Below are 26,216 nucleotides of genomic sequence, written 5' to 3'. Positions count from 1 at the left end.
AAACATGCCAAGGAGTTAAACTTTCCATTCTGTCATCCACTCCCCCTGACCCTCCCGGTGCATAGTTCACGACAGGGCTGAGGTCAGGGGTCATCCTGTTTCAAAGGCTGGCCAAGCCTACAGAAGGAGATGGCTTGAAAGAGGATCAGACTTTCAAGTAAGTACCTTGGACTCCCACCACCACTCCTGCCAAAAGAACAATGAATAATAGCAATGGCCAAACAAATGCACCACAGATAGGAACAGTCTTTAATCCAGAAAGCTAGACCCACTATATTAAAGCAAGGAGTACATCTCCCAAAATGGACCTGATAGGTGATTAGAAGATATCAAAAACAATGTAGAAAATAACGCAAAGAAAAATGGGCACAAAATACTGCATACCTTCTTCCTACCAAAATGTCATGTGACAAGTGACGTAGCTGGGATAACTTCCACTGTCTTGGGAGAAACTGATGACTGCTGGAATAATGAAAGCTCCTCAGGGAACAGTAATATGCCTGGTTGCTTTCTTAGTTTGGCAACTAAGCCTTATTTCCTGTTGACCTGCCACAAAATGAAAATGACTTCCTGTGTAATGTTCCCCAAAGCGGTTTACAAACTGCACACCTCATTCTCTACCGAAATCTAGCTACGATGGAGCATAGCAGATGCCACAGCATTTAGCAACAGCACACGCCACCCAGGAAGGCGAGACATGAATTTCCATGGCCAACAAACAAATACTGAGTCCTCGCTGTATGTAACACCTATAAATTAGATTTTTATAGTCATGGTAGCCAAGAATTGAACGACTTCACAGATTCCTTAGGATACCAAGAGCTAAATATGGCCCAAAGAGCTAAAATCAAGAGAATAACAGTTTGCCGAGAAATGACTCCATACTTTAAACTGAAGTGGGTGATATGAGGGCTCAGAATAAATATCTTAGCAATTTATAATCTGCTTATAAAGACAAAACATATATCCAGGTAGCAGAATCCAATAATGTCAGTATATTCACTCATTCATTATTTTTTCCTTCAACGTCTGTGTAATGAGTCCCTGCTACACACCAGGCACTCTTCTGGGGAGAGCGATGACCTCATGAGGGGGACATTCTAGTGGGAGTGAGAGACAACACATAAACAGATACGCAAATACGAAAACACTGGTAGACTGGTAGCTATGCAAAAATTAAAATAGGCTTGTGTGAAAGACCGTGTGTGATTTCTTGGAGGAAATGACATTTATGCTGAGATCTGAGTGACAACAGGAAGCCAGTGAAGCAAACGTACGGCAAAGAGCATTCTGGGGAGAGAAATGGCGGGTGCAAAGGCCCTGGGGTGGCACTAAGCTTGGGGTATTAACAAAAGGAAAGGGCATCAGAGAACAGAGTGGGAGAGAGGGAAAGGTAAAGTGCAGACCACACAGAGCCTTGCAACCATATTAAGGCGGCTGGATTATATTCTGAGTGTGATGGAAAGCCCTCGAATCCCAGCAGGGCCACGATACGATTCATGTTGTCCATGGTGTAGAAAATGGATTTCAGGGAAACTGCAGAAATAAAAAACAACCTCATCTCTGTAAAAGCAAAAAGATCAGATGATGGCTACTGCAGTTGTGCAAGGTAGAGATGGTGGTGGCTTGGAGTTTGCAGAGAAGATGGAAGACAACGGAGAGCCCTGGGATGTGTTTTACAGATGGCGGCCCAGAGTATGTAGGTGAGCTGTCGGCAGAAAGCGAGGAAAAGAGAGGAATCAAAAATAACACACTGACTACAGGAACACACATACAATAAAGTGATAAAACATAATGGAAGAAATCAGAGAGAAATAAAATTTGTCAAGCAGAATTTCCAGGTGGCATCAAATAAATTACGAATAGTGGGACATTTTAGATGCCTTTTTAAAAACTAGTTATTATACTTAACAAGGTGTTGGAGCAGAGGAGCAAAGAGGAAGGTGGTCTCTCCATGTGATGAGAAACACAGAGGAGGAAGGCCAAGGTGGAAAGTAGTAAGATGTGTCGGTTAGAAAAATAAAAGTACTGATTCCCATTGTCACGGTGGGACATGGGGTTTGCCAGACGCAGGGAGGGCTGGTGGGACACACTGGAAAAAGGCAGTAAGTGCATCCCTGCCCCCCAAACCTGCTTCCTCAAACTTACATTTCAAATGCAAGAATGCACAGTATTAGAGGCCAACTAATTTGTCAAGAGTACCTGGAGGAGGAATAAGTTCAAAGCCCTATTTTAGTTCTGGAAAGTGGTAGTTTATAGCAAGTAAGAAGGAAACAGCATAAGAGAGACATACAGAAGTTATGAAGAAAATTTGACAAGAAAGTATTACTATTTGGCATACGTGACTGGACATATTCATAAGCTGTGTTCAAATAAGATGATTAAAACCCATGAGCCTTCCGACAAACACACACCTGCCAAAGTCATATAACTTAGGCTTCCAGGCACGTTTTTGGGAAGCAACAGCATCAGCGGAGCAATCCTAAAGTCAACGGAATAATCGGGACTGCAGGGGGCTGCCCAGGCCTGGGCCACGAAGATGCAGACGGTGAGTTCACAGAGTGGACCAGACCGGCGAGAAACGCGGGCTGGAGGAGAAAAGAAGTGACGGGCAGCATCCTTAGGATGGAAGCCACGCTGGGAAGTATCACACCCTAGAGGAGAAAAATCAACAATCTCTTCATACATTTTATAGTACACACGTTAAGCGCTCGTTAAATACGGATGAACTAATGGACCAAACTGAATAATCACTCTATCTTCTGACCTGAGATCATTACTAATTTTGTGTGTTAGTGACAGCAAGGATGAAACTGAAAACCAAAAACAGAATACTATAGCAGGAAAAAAATTTTCTAAAACACTACCCAACTTTTCACTCGTCCATCAGCAACAACCTTGAATTTTTACACACTTTCCATCTATCTATCTATCTCGAATCATACGTACTGCCTTCTCAAAGGATCTTAAAAATTCAAAAGGTCTTTCTAGGTCTAGTTACCACATTAACAAAACAAGGTACTTAAATGATTCAAGCTCAAAGATATTCCTGTTCTCAAGACAAATCTGGTTTTAAAAACGGCTTTGGTGGTTCTGCCAGCTCTGTCTGCTAAACATCTGGGCTGCACCCTCCCTAAAGTCTGGATCAAAGAAATGTTTTATAACCTAGTTTCTAGTGACGTAATAAGCAGCGATACCACCAAGGAGGCAGTGACAACAGAAACTTTTCAAAGAGTCAGCATGGCGGGATGGGAGAGCTCCCAGCTGACACGGCAACTGCTGCCAGCACTGCCCGAGCCGCTGCGGACAGGCCAGCAAACAACACGTGTGCCGATCGTGAGCTTGCAGAGCCTGTGCTCGTGGGTTAGAGACATGATGCACAAGCAAACAAGGAAATGCAATTAATATGCTGATTCCAGAGAGCAGTGAGCACTGTAAGGAAAACAACACTGGCTGAGAGGCCGGAAGGGAATTACGGAGACAGGGTGGGTGGGGGGAGAAGGAGCCCTTCTGGGCCGAGTGGTCAAAGACGGCCTCTCCGAGGAAGCAACATTTCAGCAGAGACTCAGATGAAAAGTGAGCCACCCAGAGCCAGTGGGGATGTTTCACAGTTGAGGACACTGAGGAAAGAGAGAGGGGAAGGGCAAGGTCCACCCAGGCTTCACACCCGGGAAGCTGCCTCACCTGTGGGTTAACTGCCACCATCAGCCGTCAAGAGGGACACACTGCCAAGCCGCAGGGATGAGGACACAGGCACTGGCTCACTGTGGCCTGCCAGTGGCATTCCGTGAGGGACAACCGGCCAGTGCTAAGCTCAGGGAGGACGGCAGAGGCTTGGAGGCCCATTGTCAGATGAGAGACGTATCAGAGATCTGGCCCAGCATGGCTTTCGAGGGAAGGAGACTGAGCTCAGCAAGGCACAGACCCCGAAGGAAGGAGTTTGAAAAGCAGGAGGTGTCCCGGCAGAGGAAGGATGCTTCCTGACTGTCCAGAGTGACAAACAAAAAAAAAGAGTGCTATAAAATCTCCGGGGAGAGTCTTAACAGGATTGTGGCAGGGGGGTGTTTACTTAGACGATATGTTATCTGAGCTCTCCCTGTACACTGTCAGGAAGTCAACTGGTGTTTATCAAGTGCCTATTGCCAGTCCCCTGGAAGCCCCGGAGGCCGATAACGTGGAATCAGAGTCCTATGGTGAAACTTGAGACTTTGTTTCTTATGGTACTTTATCTTATTTGAATTATATTTTTTTAAAATATATTTTTTCTCGTCCCTACAGAAAAGATCTCCATGAGGCTTACATGACATAAGTTTAGGAGCAGAAATTACCCTTCACCTATCTTTAGATCACCTGCGCAGCTGTTTTTAGTCTCCTAGCATAAAGTAGGCGCCAGATAAATAGTTGCTGAATTATACTGCTTTCAAGAAGCTACTAGCAGAGAGCAAAGCAGTCTGACATACGGTATAAGGAAGCCTCTTTTCCGTCCTTAAGAATACAAAAATGTCCTGGTAAGGATAAATACAGTGCATTACTCAGGAGGGCCTCTTTCCTCTGAAAACGTGTAAATTTTGACCTGGCTGGGATACATTCTGATCTGAGAGCAGGCATGGTATAGAATAGTGCTTCTCAACCCTTAATGTGCACACGAATCACCCAGTTTTCCCATCAAAATGCAGGTTCTTGTTCAATGGGTCTGGGGGGCGGGGTCTTGAAAATGGTCCCTTTCTGACAAGCGCCTGGGAGATGCGGACCCGACAGTTCATGGACTGCACTTTGAGTAGCCGGGTTATACGGCTTTGTCGCTTCCAACCCTAGTATTCTCATGTATTTTTATTTTCAAACTCCCCAAATACTAAGACCTATCACCTGATAGTGGCAGCACTATGATATTCACCTCCAGCACTTTGGTTGTTCAAACATTCTGATCTCTAATTTTCATTCATTACCAAGGTTTAATATTTAATATTTTAGACATCTATTTAGGGAGAGGAGTGGATGAAATAGAGACTGTCCATATCCTTTCTTCCTTTTTTTAAGAGAACTATTATTATGGCCACGTTATTTCACAGTGATCTCTTTTCTCTACCTTATTTACATAAAAGAGAAGTCCATTCTCTCTGAGTAGTTCGTGTTTCTCTTAAAGCCCAGTAACGGACCAGTGGACCACTCGTGTACTTAGCGGAGTTTGGAAAAACACTAATGAATAAAACGTTATCAAGAAGAAACCATTCATTACTAATAAATAAAATATTATCAAGAAGAAACCATTCATTACTACCACAGAATAACAAATACCACAGATTAAAAAAGTGATGCTTCATTCCATGGGCCTAATCCCATATTTTCCCAAATAGCTGATGGTTCTCAAGCTTCACCTTCTCCAAGCAGTTTTTTTGATGTGTCAGCACTAAAGCCTGTCTATCACCACAGAGAATTTGTGGTGGCCTCCAGTGCCAAAGCACATGACGTAACCAAAGTAGTAATTTAAAAATAACTATAATGAAGGTAATATGATCCACAGATAGATGAGTGAGTAGATATACCAGGGATCTTAAATAGTTAAAATAGTTAAACCCTTTCCATGCCCTAGAAATATTCTTATTTCTAGAAAAAAAAAAGAAGAAAAAAGAAGGTACACAAGTATGTAGTTGTTATGTTTTAGCAAAAAGAAATAATTTAAAATTCAAATATGTATTTATTCTACCAGCCCTCTTATCTAAGCACCACCACCACCCCCAAAAAAAAACAAACCAAGACACATCTTTGGAAAGATTAGATAATATTCTCCAAGGACACTGGTTCCTAACAATCTAGTAATTTGGAGAACCCAGCAGAAAGCATAGTTAACACATCACTTCCCTTTTTATTCCCTCTCATTCTCTCCTAGCTCATGTGTTTCAGGGTCTCAGGTGAGCTCTTCCCACATCTTAGTTTCCTGTCAATTCACGACCGAACGTTCTTGCCAACACCTGAATTTAATTTTTGGTCTGCTCTTCACTCTTCCATCCTCCACTATCATGCAATTTTTATTTTTTCATTCATTCATTCATTCAATCATTCATTCAAATTTTGGTACAGTTAAAAGGCTGCCAAAGCAAAACAAAAAAAGATCACTTAGAGTAAAAAGATCTGAGTTGAAGAAGTCCTAACCAAACCATTATCACATTATCTGCTTTTGTACTTTGAGTGAGTCTTTTAATCTCTTTCAATCTCAATTACCTCATCTACAAAATGGAGACAATTATTCCCAGGATTGTTATAAGATTAAATGAAATAATGATGTGAGTACTCTTTTAAAACTAAAAAGGTTCTATTTATCTTTAAATGGTGTAGGCCAGTTTCTCAAACTGGTTGCAAAATTTTATTCAACAGCAAAAGACATGTTTCGACTTGCTCTTCAAATGGAGATAGAAGGAGTTCCAGCATCAGATTATTCTATCTTTATTCACCTAACCTCTAAGGTAAGAGGTTAGGACCCTATTCAAGTAGAGACTGACTAGAAAGAAGAACAAAGGAAAGGCCACAGTGTTGGATTTTTAAAAACAATCACATCAACAACAGTAAACTCTTAATATTTTTTAGCTTTGCTACACTGTATCTGAGGACATCAATGTTGTTTAATAAACAAAACTAGATTAGAACTGGTTCAAAGGTGAGCCTGCTCAGGCTCCTCAGGCACTAGATCTAGCCAAGGATTTCAGAGGCACGTGTTGAGATTAACGCACGGAGGATCAACATCAGTTCCTGGGTTGTTCTGCATTATTATCTCTGGATTAAGAGATGATTAAAGAAAAGGACACTTTCAAAAGGCAGACGCTGAAGACAGACCCCACAGTCATTTCTAATAATGCGTTTATAGCAAATTATGATGAAATGATACAAGCATATAAACCTACAGCAATTACAGAGATGACAAACCACAAATACTGACCTGGTGTGGGAATTCAGACCCACAATTATGTCATCCTTCTCCCCGCAAGGAAGTAAGATATACAGTTAGGTGTGGTTTGTTTTGTTTTGTTTTTAAAGGAAGCGCTAAGGAAAAAGCTGCAGCTTGGGGTCCACAATGTTCCGTGGTCATTACACAAAATAGAGGCTGCTGCCAAGAGAAAAAGAGGTTTCAAAACTGCCTGGTTGTTGTCACTGCTTTGTAAATGTGTGAATGAACTTTAAATGTACAGATTTTCTTTTTAAATTACAGATTGAATTTGGTGGCTGGAGTATTAATATGGGTGTATAAATACTTTTACGGTCTGAACTTATTTTTTCTTATATTTCAAAGGGCTTTAAGCTTTTAGAATAGAATATATCCTCATATATATGTCTATGATAGTTCTCATTATTTCACTGAAACATACAGTTTCATTCAATATTTTGAAATAATCCATTTTAAAAATCTTAGGCTGATCTAATTTCACCTCTTACCTCTCAAGAATGCCACATAATTAATGGAATAATGTAATAACTGTATAGGTGAATTACCACTAATTATTACTAATTTTCAAAAGGGATTCTGTAACTTATTGATTTTTCAGTGATACAGCTGCCATACGTAATTGGAGTATGTTTAAATATCATGGGTTATGGGTCTCTAATAAACTTATAACTTACTTTTTTAATCACCAATTTTCTTATTAGGCTCTACTTACTGAAGAAAATGTTTTTATTTTTTCTTTTATCAGATAACTTGTCTCCAAGGTATGGCAAAGGCTCTATTACATGTGTATGCAGAAAGAGAGAGAGCTCAAACTCAACACATAGCATATCCTAGAACATTTTAACACCCAGATTTGAATGGCTGGTCAGTCGGACTAATCAAGAAGGCTAAAGAAAGGAAAAGGGATTTGATTTCAAGAGATAGTCTCACAGCTATAAGTAGGCTTAAGAAAGCAAACTGATAATCGAGCTTGCCTTTTACGATTGGAGCAGAATTTGTGCGAATGGTGGCTGGGGGTGTGGGAAGGCCAGGGGAGGTTTACGTCAGAACCTACACACATTCTGAGATGGAAACTCTATTATACTTTCCATGATTTCCCTATTAAAAAAGACTAACCTTCTGGAAGGACAGATGTTAGGCGTTATTTATCTGTTTATCACTGGTAGCCCTTAGCGCCATTTAGAACTAGAGTGTTTTTACTCTCAAAGAGAAGTTGTTTCTGCTGCACCTTAAATAATGATTTGAAAGTGGAAAAGTTTAATGGTTTCCCCTAAAAATTCTCTATTAGCTAACTATTACCAAAAACAAACAGTGCACAGGAAGCCTAGAATTATGGTCTCGTGGATGCAGGCTTAATAAATGATACTCCGAATCATTAAATTGCAAAAACATTCTAAGCAAATTGGGTCCATGCGAATGAATTTGGCAATTAATCTCAACTTAAAATTTTTAGAAATTTTCATCAGTTTTGCTTCTGAAACCAAAAACTTATGACTTTATTTAAAAAGTTTCTGCAAGTTTAGATAAGTCTCTTCACTAAAATGGAGTGTCAGGTTTCTCAGGCGTAAGAGGATACAGTATCTTCCTCACTGGGTTGCTCTGAGGATTAAGGAAAATGATGGATGTGGAAGGCCTATAACAACCAAGGGTTATATAAAGTTATACTATTATTAATAAATAGTCATTTCCATTTCTGTTGTAAAATTCAAAGCACAGAAACAACTGTAACATCGGTTAATAACTAACTTAACTGAAAAGCAATAAAATTTTAAAGAAAAACTTTAAAATGTAACACAACTGATATGGTTTGGATGTTTGGCTCCTCCAAATCTCACGATGAAATGTGATCCCTGCGTTGGATGTGGGGCCCGATGGGGGGTGCCTGGGTCCTGTGCCGATCCCCTCAGGAGTGGCCCGGTGCCCTCCTGCAATAATGAGTAAGGTCTCCCTTTATTAATTCCCGAGAGAGCAGGTTGTGTGGAGCCTGGCACCTCCTCCTCCCTCTCTTGCTCATCTCTTGCCATGTGACACACCTGCTCCCCCTCACCTTCCACCTTGACGGGAAGCTCCCTGAAGCCCCCACCAGAAGCAGCTGCTGATGCAATGCTTCTTGTACAGCCCACAGAAGCATGAGCCCAATAAATCTCTTCTCTTTATAAATTACCCAGCCTCAGGTATTCCTTTATGTCAACGCAAAATGGACTAATACGATGATATTCATGAAAAGTGTTGGGAAGTATTTTTTAAACTATCAGAATACTGAAATTTTCAGAACATAACGGCATATAATATCTATTGATAACAGAGGAATTATGAAATGCTTATACAAATAACTAAGAATACTCCCGACAACAGTGACTAGTTTATGTGGGAAATTTTTCAGCTTCCTGCTCAACTCCTTTCAAGACCTCTCATTCTATAATGTATTGTCTACACCGTGGTCTTCAAACCTCTTAGAACTGTGATTTAAATATATATATATATTAATGTGTAATGTATAAAATACTTAAAGGCAATCTATACTGGGATGAGTATCATAACTATAGTGGATGACATTGTACATTTCAAATTTTTTTCAAGTTAATATCAGTGGTGTTTTGTGAACAGGGCTAATAAGAATGTCACTATTATTATTATTATTACTACTTTATTTTTTCGAGATGGGACCTTGCCATGTTCCCCAGGCTGCAGTACAGTGGCTATTCACAGTTGCGATCATAAAGCAACACAGCCTCGAACTGCTGGGCTCAAGCAATTCTCCTGCTCCAGCCTCCCAAGTGATGGGGTCTATAGGCACGTGCCATCACGCCCAGCAGAATGTCATCATTTTTACTTCAGAGAAGCTGTCACCATTTCCATTTTTTGTTGTTCCACGACCATCTGATATGCTGAGTAAGACTGTGCCTTTGTTAATTTGTTTATTATTAATAGTCATAAAACTTAATTTCATTATTTATACATAAAAGTGAATATAAATATTAATAGATCTGCTATTTCCTTCTTACACTATAATGGGGCATCTTGTCCACCGCAATGAAACAAAGAGGACACTCCCTTTCAGAGGCCTTTGCTTTACCAGGCCGGTGCTCTCAGAAGCTGGATACCTACTCCGTGTGACTTCAGAGGCAATGGGAAACTTCCACCACAAAATTAAAAGAGTATCTCGTATCTTTCATTGTATCGTCCTTAAAAGACAAGTTTTTAAATGCAAATATTCACTGGGCCTAACCTTGCAAAGTTAATCTCAAATGCACTTTCTATTTCCCGGACATCAGAATTTTAAATCTTTGATTCACACCACGGCATAATGAGCATGGGTTACATAATTTGTGGGGCCCAGGGCAAGACCTCTTGTTCAAAAATTAGGAATTTCAAGATGGTGACACTGGAGCATTCAGCCAAGCCCCAGGTCCCTCTAAGAGTGGCCCATGAAGCTGACCCAGGACGTAACTTAATACTTTTATAACAAACTGAGAATTATCAGGGGAAGAGAATAAAGAGCAGGTATATACTAAAGGTAGACTGTCCAAAACAGTAGAGCCTAGAGGATATAAATATATGTATACACAGACATACATACACACATATATAGATATATCACCCCTCTCTAAAATTTTGTCTAAGCTGGCCTCATTCCTATCTGGCTTTATCTAGCTATTAACATATCTTGGTAATACATTAGCTGATATCAGTTTATCCATTTCCCATGGCAGGGCTATTTTCATATTTATAGGGGACAATAAAAAAATTACTTTAAAAGTAAAGGAAAAATTATTTTTCAGGTAGTCTTTTAGTACCCTGAGAGGCCCAGGTAACATCTGGGGGCAGGGTGGCTTCCCTGGTATCTCCCAGGCCATCTCTCCTGTGACCCACCTGTTACTTCATCTGCTAGTATGGTGAATCTTGCTACTGCGATCATTAATTAGAGGGGCACAGTTTTGTCTCCATTTGGAGGTAGATTTATTTTTCCATAAAAAAGTAATGTATTTTCATAGCACATTTTCACAAACTTCGACAGATCACCCAATAGAACTAACAATATCAGAGACTCAGGGAAGCAAAGAGATAAACAATTGCTGTCCTTTTCCAGTTTGCCAGGTGTTCTAGCTAGCAAACTCTGTTACCCTGTTGGCAACAAATGCCTCTTCAATTACAGGATCCAATTACTTGTGAATCAGTCCAAATTTGAAGCTTTTGACCGTATCAATGAATTTTAGTGAATGCTGTAATTTAATATGAAATTATAACCTTGAGGACTATCAACATACACATGATATTTAGATCTACATCATGATATATATATGCTAGTGTTATGCATAAAAAGGTACTTATATGTTTTCTAATGTATTTTTAACAAAATTACTCAAATGGATCAAGTATGTTTATGTTTGTGTGGGTTTTTTTTATATGACAGATAATTTAACAAGAAATGTATTTCATCACTGGATAAAATGCATAATGTTTCACTTGGCAATGCCTACAAGCTTAGCATATATATGAATTAAACTCAGTCATCAAAGCCGTCTCCAAGTTGTATATGGATTACTATGGTTTACTTTTCACTACAATGTGCTGTAAATTGTAACCATCTACATTCCAGTAGGCACCTAACACCATAGCATCTAAATTGAAGAAAGCAATCCAAAACAACTCAGGCCCTTTTACACTAGCTTTTCTCTCTTAAACACAATATCAATATTTTCAAGAAAGTACCACAATGCCACCCCCTCATTTTGTTTACCAACTGTCTGGATACAGTATTGTCTGTGTTGCATATACTAACTTGTTCATAGTTCCTATATTATAATTTGTAAAAATAGTCATGGTGATTTCAAAAACAAGATATCACACCTTACAGGTATTTCTGAGTTCAGATTTTACTGCTTATTTTCAAAAACATTAAATTTCAATCTCATATTTTATGTACATCTGTATATATAAGGACATTGTTTCAGAAAAGAAAATATAGTTATGGTGATTTTTAGTTGTTGATAAAACACACATTTGAGTATAGTCCAATTTGGAATATATGTTCTCTGAGCACACAGCTGGAAGAAGAGGGTGTTTACCTTGATATTCTCTTAGAGGGAAGAAACATCGACAGAAACTTGTACAGTCTCCATTTATTTCAGCTGGTCACCACTATTTGTGGTATCGGCTGAAATCATTCCCATTAGAAATGCATGGATGTTGTTAACTCCATTTTTGTAATTTGGTTGTTACGTTTAAACGTCTCCATCCTGCCAAGAGAGTGTCTAAGAGTTCTGCTCAAATGAGCTGACTTCTAATCATCCATAATCATGTTTTTATCAAGTTCCTTCCAAACTTTATATAACCCCATTATTTCTAAAAATGTTATTTTCTCACAACTATGAAAAGGGAACAAGTTATTTCAAAAGAAGAATTAAAAGAGACATTTGGTAAATTAACTATATATTTATACTACTACCTCCATCCATATTTTTTTAGATTCATTTCAGTTTTCATAAGTGAAACTAAAAATACTTCAGAGAACTATAGGAAACATTAAGTATGTGTCATGTTCAAATTTGCTACAGGAAAAAATTAACAAATGAAAACCAAGACTCATTCACTAATTTACTAAAATAAATCAGCTTCCAAAGCATCCGGAAATTATTGAAGGAATAATGACATGTAATCTTGGAAGTTTCTATACTTTTCTTATAAACATGAGGTCTCTGGACTTCAAAGTGAAATTTAAATCAAATTTAACTCAATAAGTTCCTCGAAAAAAATTGACATTGTAATAGGACCCAATACCCAGCTGTTCTGTGGTCAAATCTGTCTCTTCATTCCAAGAGGAAAAATCTACAGAAACATATTGCTAGCTGGCTTTTTACTCCACATTGATCAAATTCTCTATCCTTAATTTTTAAAATGTAAAACAAGCAACTCATTTTTTTTTTGGGAGGGGATTAATAAGATATACTTCATGTTTTCCAAATATTTTAAAGGACTAAAATTCATGTATTTGTTGGTGTGCAGTTTTTAGTAAAATACCAAAAGGAAAAAAAGGTGTGGATATTAAATCTTTGGGTTATGTGTTTAGGAAGTAGGCAGCCAAGAATCCTGCTTTTAGCACTGGCTGGGGCACTCATAGGCTATGGAACAGCAAATGCCGGGTGTCATCTCAGAAGTTTCAAGAAATACAGGGAATACATGCATCCAAGCAAACGCAGACTCAAACTGAAATGCTGTGGTTTTTCCCAAATATATAACTGAATTTATAGTCAACATACCACTATATGATACAATAAAATATTAGCATTTTTATTTTTCCATGTCATACTCTGTTATTGTTTTTAATGACAATGAAGTATGTACTGTTCTTCCTAGGTGGAAATAAACATGGAAGCGTGACGGCATGCATCCTAGATGTCATTTAATTTTGCTCTTGTAATATAACGGAAAAATAAAGCAGAATTTATCCTAACTTCAAGGCACGAAATGCAAAGTATTTTTAAAAGGAGTATTTAGTAGATACCGAAGGACTTTGATTTTAAAACCAGTTTTCAAGGCAAAACTATTAGAAAGGAACATAGATCAGTAGTTACCAGGAATTAGGTTAAGGGAAGAGGATGACATCAAAGAGGCATAGTGTGAGAGAATTTTTGGAGTGACAGAATTATTCCATAGCATAACTATGATGGTGGACACGTCATTCTTCCCATTTGTCAAAATTCACAGAACCTACACCATGAAGAATGAATTTTACTGTACACAAATTAAAAATAAAACACAAACTAATTTTAAAAAAATAAAAATTTAAAATAAAATCAGCTTTCAAAGCAAACATTTGGTGTGGTTTACTATTTATTATTCAGTTATGCTGTGGCTTCTACTAAATGGCTGTGAACCAACAGGGGAAGAATAAATTATGTTCTTCAGAATAATCCTTCCAAATAAACATTTATAAGGTCTAGCTATTATTTCAAGGTCAAATGAATTAGCTGGATTATTTTTGTTGGTTATGCTTGCCTTTGACCCACAGATGACTATGGGATATACTTTCTTCCTAATCAGTAGCTCGTGGCGACTGACTCTGGCAGGGTTCAATCTGTGAGCTGCTGCTGTGGGCCCCTGGCTCCCCCAGGCTAGGGCTGACAAGAAGACCGAGCAGAAAAAGTGGGAGCGAGCACTGGTTGGTCACAGGTATCAACCTCCTCATCACAAAGAAACTCAGGAAGGGAGATTAAAATCGTTTTAATCAGCACGTATTATGTGCAATTCACACACTGCTCCCAGGCTTTCTGATAATTCAGGTGCAATCATTCCATTTCCAGTATCTGCTCATCCATCATATCAAAGTAATATGTTCTAACAACAGCAAGAAAAACACTCAGTTTTAAAATAAAAATTCTGACCTCTGGACAGTCTGAATAGAACTGCTATAGAAATAAATACACGAAGATAACAACAGATACACTTTATTTCTACACCCCCGTTCATTTCAAATAGTTTGTTAGAGTTTTAGAACATATTTTTCCCCCTACCAGAGAGTCTCTTTGGTGAGTCCAAGTGAGAAAACTGAAATCTGAATCGCCAAGGTTCATAAAGCCAATTGAAAAAGCCTCTTGCCGGGATCGTATAGTGGTTAGCACTCTGAGCTGTTAAAAAGTCTTTGCATTAAGTTATCTGAGTACCAACCCACTGTGGCTGCTTCCAACGCACCATAGCCTCTGCACGACAGTGCAAAGGCTGTGACATCAGTTTTGAGTCTTTAACATTCATACTTTATCACATGAACGTCAAACAGACCCAGGACAAATAAACTGAGGGTAGGGGCTTCCCTTACTCTTAGAAGAGTACTTTCCAATTATATATTTTGTTAACATCTTAAGAGATAAAAGCTGTATCTGCAAGTGATTAAAAGATGTTTTATATTCGTGGCTTGATTTCTGCTAAAATGAATGCGTAATTTAAACCACACATAATTCATAGCAATTTAGTCCTATTACAGAGTTCTAGCTTCTTTTTTATGATACTTACTAATTAAAACAGAGTGTTACTGCCATGCTGAGCCTGAGTCTTTGACATACAGGTTTAATGAATAAAATGTCCTGACACACAAATGAAAACAATGATGCAGGCAAGGCTGCAAGCTGTTATGTTTCAAGCGTGTGGTAAAGATTAAGGACATTCACCGAAGTTAAGAACTGTGCAGAGAAGGGACTCGAAATTTCTTTCCTTAAAGGAAGAAGTAAAGGATTTTTAAGAGAAATCTGAAATAGTCCTAATTTCTCTAACTTCTTGGCCCCTTGTTCCCAGTTGTCCCCTTACCCCCTCCAGGAATTTAAACTCGTAAGAGTCACTTTTGAAGAATAAGGGGTATTTTAATATAATCCTGAATACAGGTTTAGATTGAAAATGGGTATTGGGACCATAATTAATTATGTTGCCAAGATTTTTAAACTTTAAGCAGACAGACTGAGGCAAATGACATTTCATAAAGAGTACAACCTTCTAAAAGTTCACGGATTAAAAGTCTGATAAAATGACAGTATCTTTCTGACATTTGATTAATCCCATATGCAGAAGGACTGTGAGGAATTAATGCCGTTTTGGCGTTTTCACTTTCTGAAACCACTGTAATAAGAGACTGACATGCAATCAAGTATAAACACGAGTCCTCAGCGAGGGTTAGGGCCTTATTATCACTTTCAATAAACAGTAATGAATGATAATAAATGCCGATCGCCCTCGCTACCCTCTGCTCCATACACATAGCGTCCATCCATCACTTCTTCCGGGATAACAGAGCAGTTGGATCCCACCAAACCCTCAGCAACCGCCCCCTTGGGAAGGAGGTTTTCTCTCCCCTTCTGGGACCCCAGGGAGGGCTCTGCTTGTCTGCAGGGGTGGAGAGCGGAGCAGGCCCCATTTATTTGCACTGACGGCTCCCCCGTCCTGGGCGCTCAGGGGACGGGACGGGGCGGGGGGGGGGGGAGGGAAAGGGGGAGGAGGGGGGAGAGGGAGGAGGTGGAGGAGGGGGGAGAGGGAGGAGGGGGAGAGGGAGGAGGGGGAGGGGAGGGGAGAGGGAGGAGGGGGAGGGGAGGAGGAGGGGGAGGGGAGGAGGAGGGGGAGGAGGAGGAGGAGGAGGGTGCGGGGGGGGGGGGGGAGGAGAGAGCCGCGTGTCTGCCGAGATCAACTAAATGCAAACGCAGATTGTCCCTGCCATCCAGCGGGACCGTCAGACAAGCAGCGAACAAATCCATCAACCCCACGAAGTTGCTAAAAACTCTGCAAAAGACACACACAGACAGACGTTTGCTCGGGTTCATTTCCCGCTCCAGGTCTCGGCTTCCGGGAGGCACTCGTGCCCGCAGCCAGGGTGGGCAGCACCCCGCAGGGGCAGCTCGGCGCCAGCGGGCGGGCCGGTGCGGGGCGGTGCGGGACGCTGCGGGACGCTCGCCCCTGCTGGGGCCGGGTGCGGGCAGGAAGGGCGCACGAGCAGACGACATCGCCCCCCACCTCGGGCAGCTCGCGACTGGCCCCAAGGAAACAGCTGGGACCCGGAGTCGCGGGCGCGGCCCCGCGTGTCGCATCCGGGAGGGAAGGTGGCGCGGCGGCGCGCCCCGACCCGCGCACGGACGGCCGAGGCCGCGACGCCGAGGCGCCCGGCTGCGGCGGGAGGGTCCCACCGGGGGCGGCTTTGCCCTCGGAGCGAAGTACGAGCCGGCCCCAGGCCCCCCGCTCCGCCCGGGGAAGTTTCTTTGACGACGCCGCCCCGACCTCGCGCCCTTCGCCCCCCGCAGCCGCCCCGCACACCCCGGCCCCGCAGACCTTCCCGCGGGCCGGAGGGCGCGGGCCTGGAGAGGGGCACGGCGCTCCCGGCGGGCGGGCCTGCGCGGGGTGAAGGCTCCGCGGCTTCCCGGACCCCGCCGCACCCCGGGTCCCGGTCCCCGCGCCTTCCCCGCCAGCGCGACGTCCGTCCGCCGCCTAGCGTTTCTCGGGGCCGCCCCGCCACGGGGGCAGCCTGGAACCCGAGGGAAACCCGCCCCGCACCCCGCTGCCCGCAGCTCCCGGGAGCCCCGCCGGCGCTTCCGAATCGGGCCCGCGGGAGCCCGCGAGCGAGCGCCCCTGCGCCGGCGCTGCCGCTCGGGCGTCGGGCTCTGCCTGCTCTCGCCGCTCACCTCAGAGATCCGTCCGGCCTCCCGGGGGAGGCGGAGAGCGGCCGCCCCGAGGTGCGGCGCGAGCAGCCCGGCGCCGGCGTCCGGGAACCGGGTGACCAGAGGGAGGGGGCGGAGCGGGGAGAAGCGAAAAATTCCGTCGGCGGAAGCGTCCCAACTTTGCCACCGGCACAGCAAACTTCAAAGGCGGGCGAGGGCGCGCGGCGGGCGGCCGCCGAAGTGGCCGCGAAGCGAAGCCGGGAGCCGCGCGGGCCGGGGAGTCCCGGGCGGAGCTGGGAGCGGCGGGAGGGCCTTTGAAAAGGCGGGGGGCGTGCGGGCGCCGGGCGGCGGGACGATGCTGGCGCGCGGCTCGGTTCGCTCCGCTGTCTGGCGGCTCCGAGCGGGGAGTGTGTGTTCGCTCCGAGTGTCACCGCTGAGCCCGGAGCTGTCCCCTCCCAGCCACAGCCGCTCCCGCCCCGCCGCCACCGCCCGCCCCTCCCTCCGCTGCCCGCCGCCTCCCCCCATCCCTCCTTCCCTCTCCCGCTGCGCGCCAGCGCGCTCGCACATTCCTCTCTGTCTCACACTCCACACACACATGCGCGCGCACACTCCTCTCTCACACACACTCCTCACACACACTCCTCTCACACACACAGCGCACATACTCTTCTCACACACACACTCCTCTCTCTCACAGTCCTCTCTCACACACACACACGCGCACATACTCCTCTCACACACTCCTCTCTCTCACACTCCTCTCTCACACACACTCCTCTCACACACACACGCGCACATACTCCTCTCACACACACATTCCTCTCACACACTCCTCTCTCTCACACATGCAACTTCTCTGTGACACACATCTCTCAGGCACACAACTCACACACACCTCACACACACCGCACACACACTTCTCACACACAACCTCACACACAGTCTCTCACACACATTCTCACACACACACACCTCTCACACATTTCTCTCACACATACCTCTGTCACATACACACCTCTCACACATACACTTCTGTGACACACACCTCACACACACACCTCTCTCTCTCTCACACACACACAGTCCCACACCCCGCCCAGCGACCAGCGCTCCCCACACGCGACCCCCGCGGGCAGCTTGGCGGGGACACACGCCGTCCCTGCTCCCTGCCGCCACGCGGGGAGGATGAGGGAGGCGCCGCGGCAGCGAAGCTGCAAAGCCCGGGAGACAGCGCAGGGCCATGGCAGTGTCAGGGCGACCGGGGTGGTCTGGGGGCGGAGTGGCGAGCCGCGTCCCATCCAGGCGGCCGGAGGTCGGGGTGGGAGCGCTTTCCGCGCCGCCCGCCGGCCCAGCCTCCCCGCCGCAAACTCGGCAGCCCTTTGAGCAATTGAGACCCAGCGGAGTGCGCGCGGCCATTGGGGCTGAGTAGGCAATTAGGATAAGAAGATAAGAAGTTACCTGATTAGCAACCTGGCCTGGGCAGGAGGATGGGCGCGGGGTGCCCAGCGGGTCAGTGATCTCATTCTCCCAACCGCGAACCTAGTTTCCCGCAAACCTGGTTTCCAGACTCTAGTGTGTAGAGCTGGAAGTTCTAAGCATACGTGACATTTGAAATACGGCGTCGGCATTGAAAGCGCTGGCCCCTTCTCACGCCACGGTGCAATGAGGACAAAGAAGATGAAAACCGGCCTTGCCGAGAGGACGCTAGGAACGACCCTGTAACGGGCCGCCCGGTGCGGCTCCCGGGTGAGATTTATAAACCGCTTACATGGCAGGAAATCGTTTCGTGGACGCCACAGGATGCTTAACCTTTACAAGGAACATTCCAGGTCACTGGGCAAGCTTGACTTCTGCAGAGGAGACGACAGTGAGGTGGGAAAAGGGACCCCTGCATCTCAGCTCAGGAGACAAGTCTCCTCTCTGGAGAAGGCGCTGCTTGCCCTGGCGACGTCCGCCCGGGCTTCGGGCCTTCGGGAACACACACTAAGTTCCCAGTGGGCCGGGGGTGTCCGAGCTGCGGAGGTTTAGGGGTAAGACACGGTGCCACCTTTGAGGAACTCACAGCCTGGTGAGGGGACAGAGGCACAGATGAAAATGTGATCAGCACTATATAAATGTTCGTGCCTGGTCCTTCCCAGCTGTTCTCGGCAGGGATCCTCGGGCAGCTTCTGATGACGGGGCAGCAAACGGGGATGGCGGAGGGGACGGGCATTCCAGAACCAGAGAGAAGCAAGAGAAGGGATTAGGAAAGTGTCAGAGTGCTCAGTGTGTCCCAGGAAGGAAGAAGTCAGGTGTGGCTGGGTGGCGGGTGACGTGAGCAGGGCCAGGGTCCGCCGGGTTCTGCTGGCCTGAAGAGCCAGAACTTTCCTGAAGGTGGTGAGTGGCTGGACAACTACTGAAGGTCTTAAGCAAGGACAGATCTTAAGGTTCTTACGTGTCATCACATAATGTGTTTTAGAACGTTTCCTCCGGCATCATGGTGCCAGACGAACAGGAGAGAGAGCACAGGGAGAAGGTTATTTCCAGAGGAAAATATTAGGTCTGAACCAGGACAGCAGAAACGCCATGTGGGAGGTCGGGACGGCTCGAGAGAGATCTAGCAAACAGAATAGACAGGCCTCAGTGATGGACTGGATAGAGAGGCTAATGGCGAGGAGGCGCAGTCGAGACTCACTCCCAGTGTTCTGGCTGGGGCGACAGGGCAGCTGGTGGTGCCCGTTAGCCAAGACAGACAGCACACGGAGGGAGCGGTTTCAGGAGGAACGAACGAGTTCTACTTCAGACTTGTGGAAGGGGTGCCTATGTGACATCGGAGTGCAGCTCCGTGCGGACAGCCAGAAGCGGAGTTCCCAGGAGAGAAGGTCCAAGCCGCAGGGATACACAGCAGTCATCAGCAGGCAGGGGTTTTGCAGAGCCAGGGAGAGGAGGAGGGCAGGCGGGAAGAGAAGACTTAGGATGGAATGTGGCAGAACACTGATGTTTTAGGCATGGGTAGAGGAAGAGGACCCTGCAAAAGAAAAAGGTGAAGACCACAGAGGAAGGAGCAGGGTTGATGGAGCCAAGGGAAGACAACACTGATGACCGGGGCAAACTGTGGAAGACACATGAAGACAACCAGACTGAAAAGCGATTGCGCCTCTTCACAAAACGTCTCTGTGATCTTGACCCAAGCAATTGTAGTCTATGTTGTAGGTGTAAAATTGCCATTAGGAAGAAACTGAGTCCTAATGACGTTAAAGTGACTTGTCATTAATACATCCAGCCAAATAATGACAGACATGAATCTGTCAAAAAGTTCTGCAGACCCTGTGAAGGATATTCTTATGAAAGTTCCAGAAAATACCTGTGTTTTGAACATCACAATTTGCAAATATCAATATACCCTGTCTTCTCAAAAAAGATATGCCCATAGTAAAACCAATGGCATTGTGCATATTTATATTTTTAGTTATGTATTTTCAGTGAGTCCTGAGAGATTTGGGCAACATGCCATATTAGACAGAGCATGCATTATTTAGCCAGACAGACTTGTATTTAATTCTAGACTCTGACAATTATTTGCTGTGGGACAAAACCTCTCTGAACATCAGGGTTTTTTTTTTTCAAATATAAAAATGGAACAAATTATAGCTGACTTACAGATGTTTTGTGAGTATTGGGTAGCATAACACATTAAAGTGTTTGGAAGATATTTATTTACTTATATCTGAATTTACTTTTAAATTATGAAATTCATAAATATTCAGTAAACTGGGAAAAAAAGTCCAAAACAATTATAAAATTGAGAGTATAATTTAAGTCTACTTAGGAGAACTCCTGATGCAAGCCTATGTCTTAAGGCAGTAGTCCTCTAAGTGGGATCTGTAGACCCCTAAAGGCTCCTGAGATCCTTTCAAGGGAGATCTGCAAGGCCAAAGCCATTTTCATATTGATCTAAGACATTAATTTGCCTTCCTTTACTGTGTTGAATTTGCACTAATGATACAAAAGCAATGATAGGTGAAACTGCTAGCACCTTAGCATGATCAAGGCAGTGGCATCAAACAGTCCTAGAAATAACTGTATATTTTATTGTCACAAATGTCGGTTCCACTTAAGAATGTCTTTAATGAAGCAGTAAAAAATTATTCATTTTATGAAATTTCAACCCTTGACTATGTGTGGTGCTGGACATTGTGGCTTATAATCCCAGGATTTTGGGAGGAGGAGATGGGAGGATTATTGGAGGCCAGGAGTTCAAGAGCAACCTGGGCAACATAGCAAGACTCCATCTCTAAAAAAAATTAATTAGCCAGACATGGTGGCATGCACCTGTAGTCCTAGCCACTCTGGGAGGTTGAAACAGGAGGATCCCGTCAGTCCAGGAGCTCAAGGTTACAGTGAGTCATGATTGTCCCACTGCACTCCAGCCTGGGTGACAGAGCGAGACCCTGTCTCTAAAAAAATAAAAATAAAAATAATTTAAAAAGTCCCTGTGGCAAAATGGGAAGCACAAATGAAGCTCTTCTGCTACATACCAAAGTATAGTGTTTGTTCTGAACCAAAATACTTGTGTGTTTTATGAGCTATGAGCTAAACTAGTTTTTTTATGAAACATATTTTTACTTGCAAGAACAACCGACAGACAAACTATGGTTATTCAGACTTGGATATTTGGCAGACAGATTTTTACAAATGAATAAAATGAGCCTTTCACTTCAAGGTAAACAACCCACAATATTTATTTTCAATTAGAAGTTTGAGCTTTCAAGTAAAAAATTAGAATTTAGAAAACTTATGTCTGCCACCATGAGCTGGACAGTTTCCCTGATACTTAGTCTTTCTAATAAGACTATGATCATTTAAATTAATATGGTTTTAGATACTGTACAGCGAATTATATTATTTGGAAGATCTGCATAAATCAGTGAACCAGTATTTTCCAAATGACTAATAACACATGATATTATAAATTCATCCACAAGTTAAAGATCCATTTAAAGTGCAAAATAGACAAATGGATTTTGATATAACACAGTATGAAAAGGTAACTGACATGGTTTCATATTCCACATTGCAATTATAAGGTTTAAGAAACTACCACTTGTTGAGTTTTGGTGTAGCATTAAAGAAGAATGAATATCCAGAATTATTTGAAAAGATGATTAAAATGCTTCTTCATTTTTCAACTGTATATCTTAGTGAATCTGAATTTTCCTCATTTACTTCAAACAACAACAAAAAAACCCAAATTGAGACAGATTGAATACAGACATCATATTAGAATCCATCTGTCTTCTATTAAGCCAGACATTAAAGAGATTTACAAAACTGTAAAACAATACCACTTTTCTCACTAACCTATTTTGGAAAACATAGTTATTTTTCAGAAAGTGATGTTATTTGTGTTAGCATGTAGTAGGTTTACTACAGTTATTTTTAAGTGAGTTAATAAATATTTTAAAGATTTCTGTTGTAATTCATAGTATGTTGAATACAAATAGAAATAACCCATAAAAACAAAAGCTCCTTGGAATCCTTAATAATTGCAGACTGCAAAGCTGTCCTGAGGACTACTATCATGAAAATAGGTTGACAGATCATCAAAAGCTTGTCACAATATTCTGCCTATAGCTTGGCTATCACCTCAATTGTATTTGTACAATTCTCATTTCACACAAATGTGAATAGGTCCTTCTATACATAAACTTAATTCTATAGAGTGTTATAATCGACACCTCTACTCCGGGGACTGGGACAAAAGAACTAATGGAAAGCATCCTCCAAATCCTGAAGCTTGTATGAAACAGTATCACGCCCCTGGCCACACCAGCGCTGGTCATTCCTGTCTGTGGTTCGGGTTCAATCCCTCCCTGACTGCACTATCGCCATGGGTTGGGGGTGTTACACAGTTCAGGAACTGGTTCTCCAAAGCCCCATAAAAATTAATGATTACCTCTAATGTGATGACTCTTACACACGTAATCAATGTGAAGTTGAAACATCAAGTCTTAGTCACCTATTATTCCTCCTGAGGGCATTTATTCACTTAATTAAACATTTGTTGAGCGCCTCTTATGTGCCAGGCACTATGCTAGCTGCTGGGAACAAAAGAATAAACAAGGCCCTAGCTCTGAGCACCATGCAGTTTAGTGAAGAATTAGGTAGTTACTGGGTGATATAACGAGGGCATAACACGGTACTATACCAGTCAGTCGGTAGGGTGAGAGTGGGGCATCAGGGAAGGATTCTTGGAGAAAGTGACATCTAAGTAGAGACCTGAAGGATGGGTCAGTCACCTTGGGTTAAAGGACGGGGGTGTGAAGGAAGAAGGACTAGCATGGACTATTCTGCAATAAGGAAATGTTACAGAATTGGCCATTACTATAAAAAAAATCTTAATTTTAAAATACATAAGATCAACCTATTTTCCTTGAGTTTTAGTTTGTTTAATAAGTAGAACGGACTATTTTAAAATTATTATTATTATTATTTTTTGAGACAGAGTCTCACTCTGTTCTCCAGGCTAGAGTGCCATGGCATCAGCCTAGCTCACAGCAACCTCAAACTCCTGGGCTCAGGTGATCCTTCTGCCTCAGTCTCCCAAGTAGCTGAGACTATAGGCATGCACCACCATGACCGGCTAATTTTTTTGTGTATATTTTAGTTGTTTGGCTAATTTCTTTCTATTTTTAGTAGAGATGGGGTCTCGCTCTTGCTCAGGCTGGGTGTTATAAAATTATTATAGTACATTTAAATACATGTAATTTAAATCAGAATTGCTACTATTTTACAAAAGAAATCATTAGATTAAAATAAAAGATTAAAAACTCCAAATGCAATTTGCACAGATTTCCAAAAATTAACTTAAAACATGGAAAAAAATTTAATTCTTAACTTTGTTCAAGGTCTTGAACTCAGTGCTGAGATACAAAGAACATAATATTTGCCCAGGAAAAGTCTGTAAGATGAGTTTAGACATATTTTCTTTCATTCCTTTAGACATTCAGTAAATATTTATTGAATGCCTATTTCCTTCCATACCCTGAGCACTCATTATTACAAAGACAGATGTCACCCCTACCCTCAGAGAGCGCACAGAGGAAGTGACAAGTTAGTTGGCTTTCAGGTATCATACACAGCATCAGACACCAGAAGACAACTGCCAAGGGAGTGGTAAGATTACAGCGTATCACTTACTCACCACTGAGAAAGGTTTGAAACGACGGAGATGTAAGAGCATCAAAAACACAGAAGTGGCACCAGGAAAGGTTTGCAGGGAGGAAATACCAAGGAGCACTTAAAAGACAGTGAGTAGAATAATTTGGCTGGGGTGGATGTTGCTAATGGAATTAATAGAACTAAAAATTGAATATGTAGGTTGGGCATATTGGAGAGAAGGTGTTAGAAGAGGAAGTCTGGGCTTTATCCTCTTGGCAATGGGTAACACCTAAATTCACAAAAGAACAAAGCAAACCCCCTTTGTCACATGTAAGAAGGACACTGGTAGTTTGTAAAAGAGGCATTCTTTTGATGGCAATTAATGGGTTCCTCTGACATATAGAGATGTATTCTTAGATATAACAGGAGTCTAAGATTATGTGATTAATACATTCCTATAATTTGGGTTCATTTAATAATTGCTTTATTTTCTCCATCCCATGGCTTGTTTAGGCACAGCTACAGAAGCAAACTCTTTCATGTGAGCAATTTGGCCCCAGTTCCTGACAGTTATGTGCCAGTGATATCATACTGCCCTAAGGCCACACAGACATGAAGCCTGGTTATTTTTCAAACGTAGCGAAGCTGAATGGCACCAGATGTAGTGGAAAGAACACAGGCTTCCCAGTCAGAGCTCTTGGGTACAGTTTCCTACACACTGACACTGGATGACTTTGTGACTATGCGAGCTTGGAAAGTTATTTAATCTTGACGCTCTATTTTCTCATCTGTAAAATGGGGATAATAAAATTTCTCTGATAGGGTTATTGTCAGATTAAACTATTTTGCTTATGTAAAGTGCCTGATATGTAATAGGCACTAAATAATTGTCTGGATAATAGTGGCCAGTTCTTATTTCCTGGATTCAATTTCCCTTAAAATGCACAAGACATTTGTCTCTACCTAATCAGAGGACCATTTGTCAGTGAAAAAAAAAAAATTAATGGAATCATTCAGACCCTGCTCATAAGGATGAACAAACAAAATGATTAATTTTAGGTTTGACAAAATGTACCCAATCCAATACTCTTCCCTTTACAAATTTTATCTGATTTATTCCTAAAACATCTAGTGAAGAAGACGTAATTGTTTTCTTTTCACAGATAAGGAAACTGAGGTTTAGGGCCATCAGTGGCTGGCCAGGGTCTGAGCCTCCTGCTGTCAGACTCCAAGGCCTGTGCTCTTAACCACCGCAGGCCTTCCTGAGATGTTACCGGAAGCCTCTAAAATTTTTTTCTTTTCAGTGCTGTCATGTTAATGGGCATTTTTTTAAAAAGGGATTTCACCACATAATTTGATTTGTTGGTTCCCTGTAAGAGCGAATCTGACCACATGTACTGTTTTCACAAAAGTGTACCTATCCATCAATTCTAGCCACAAACCTCTCAGGTCAGAAGCCTTGAAGATTAAACCAGAGGGAGGTGGAATAGTCCAAAGTGATTTAACTGCTTGAATCTTCTTTTATTTGAAAACCTTTTAAACTCTGTCATTGACACAGTATGAGTCCTTTCCTAAAAACATTTAACAAACTAGCCAGTCTATGAAAAGCAGTGCGGATGGGAGGACTAACACAATTTTTAAAAATCTCAGTGTGTGTATCTCATAAAAAGTAGCATGTGATTATATATACCTTTGGTTCAACCAGCTTCCATTATAAGTAACTTGCTAACCCTAGAACTTAGTTACTTCAAAAAAGGGGGGAGCATCTCCATATTAACGTCTTGGCTGTTTAATCACTGTTACTTATTGAGTGGCTTCTACGGGACTTCTACTGTCACTGCTTACTGGAACCACAAGAGCCACCTTCAGTAGGTGTTATCATGATTCCCACTGTGGAGATGAGGCTACCAAGGCCACCCAAACTTGTCATATTTCTTGACAAGAAGAAATATGAACCCAGGAAGTGCTTCTAGATATTACACTTACTCTTCCCCTTTTGGAATGGATTC

The 26,216-nt window shown here is 42.7% G+C and overlaps 1 long non-coding RNA gene across 1 annotated transcript; it reads right to left on the bottom strand.

The window, feature by feature from the left end:
- Positions 1-373: 373 nt before the first annotated feature.
- LOC123630034 lies at positions 374-17,504 on the bottom strand. The gene is made up of 3 exons (XR_006732563.1): positions 17,092-17,504; positions 2,415-2,654; positions 374-546 (listed from the first exon to the last, which is right to left on the bottom strand). It is a non-coding gene; the product is annotated as an uncharacterized LOC123630034 (long non-coding RNA).
- Positions 17,505-26,216: the final 8,712 nt, after the last annotated feature.

Source organism: Lemur catta, unplaced genomic scaffold (genome assembly GCF_020740605.2).
Source record: "Lemur catta isolate mLemCat1 unplaced genomic scaffold, mLemCat1.pri scaffold_70_ctg1, whole genome shotgun sequence".
Lineage (NCBI taxonomy): Eukaryota > Metazoa > Chordata > Mammalia > Primates > Lemuridae > Lemur > Lemur catta.
The sequence above is the reverse complement of the archived record's forward strand: the minus strand, read 5'-3'. Positions and strand labels throughout refer to the sequence as shown.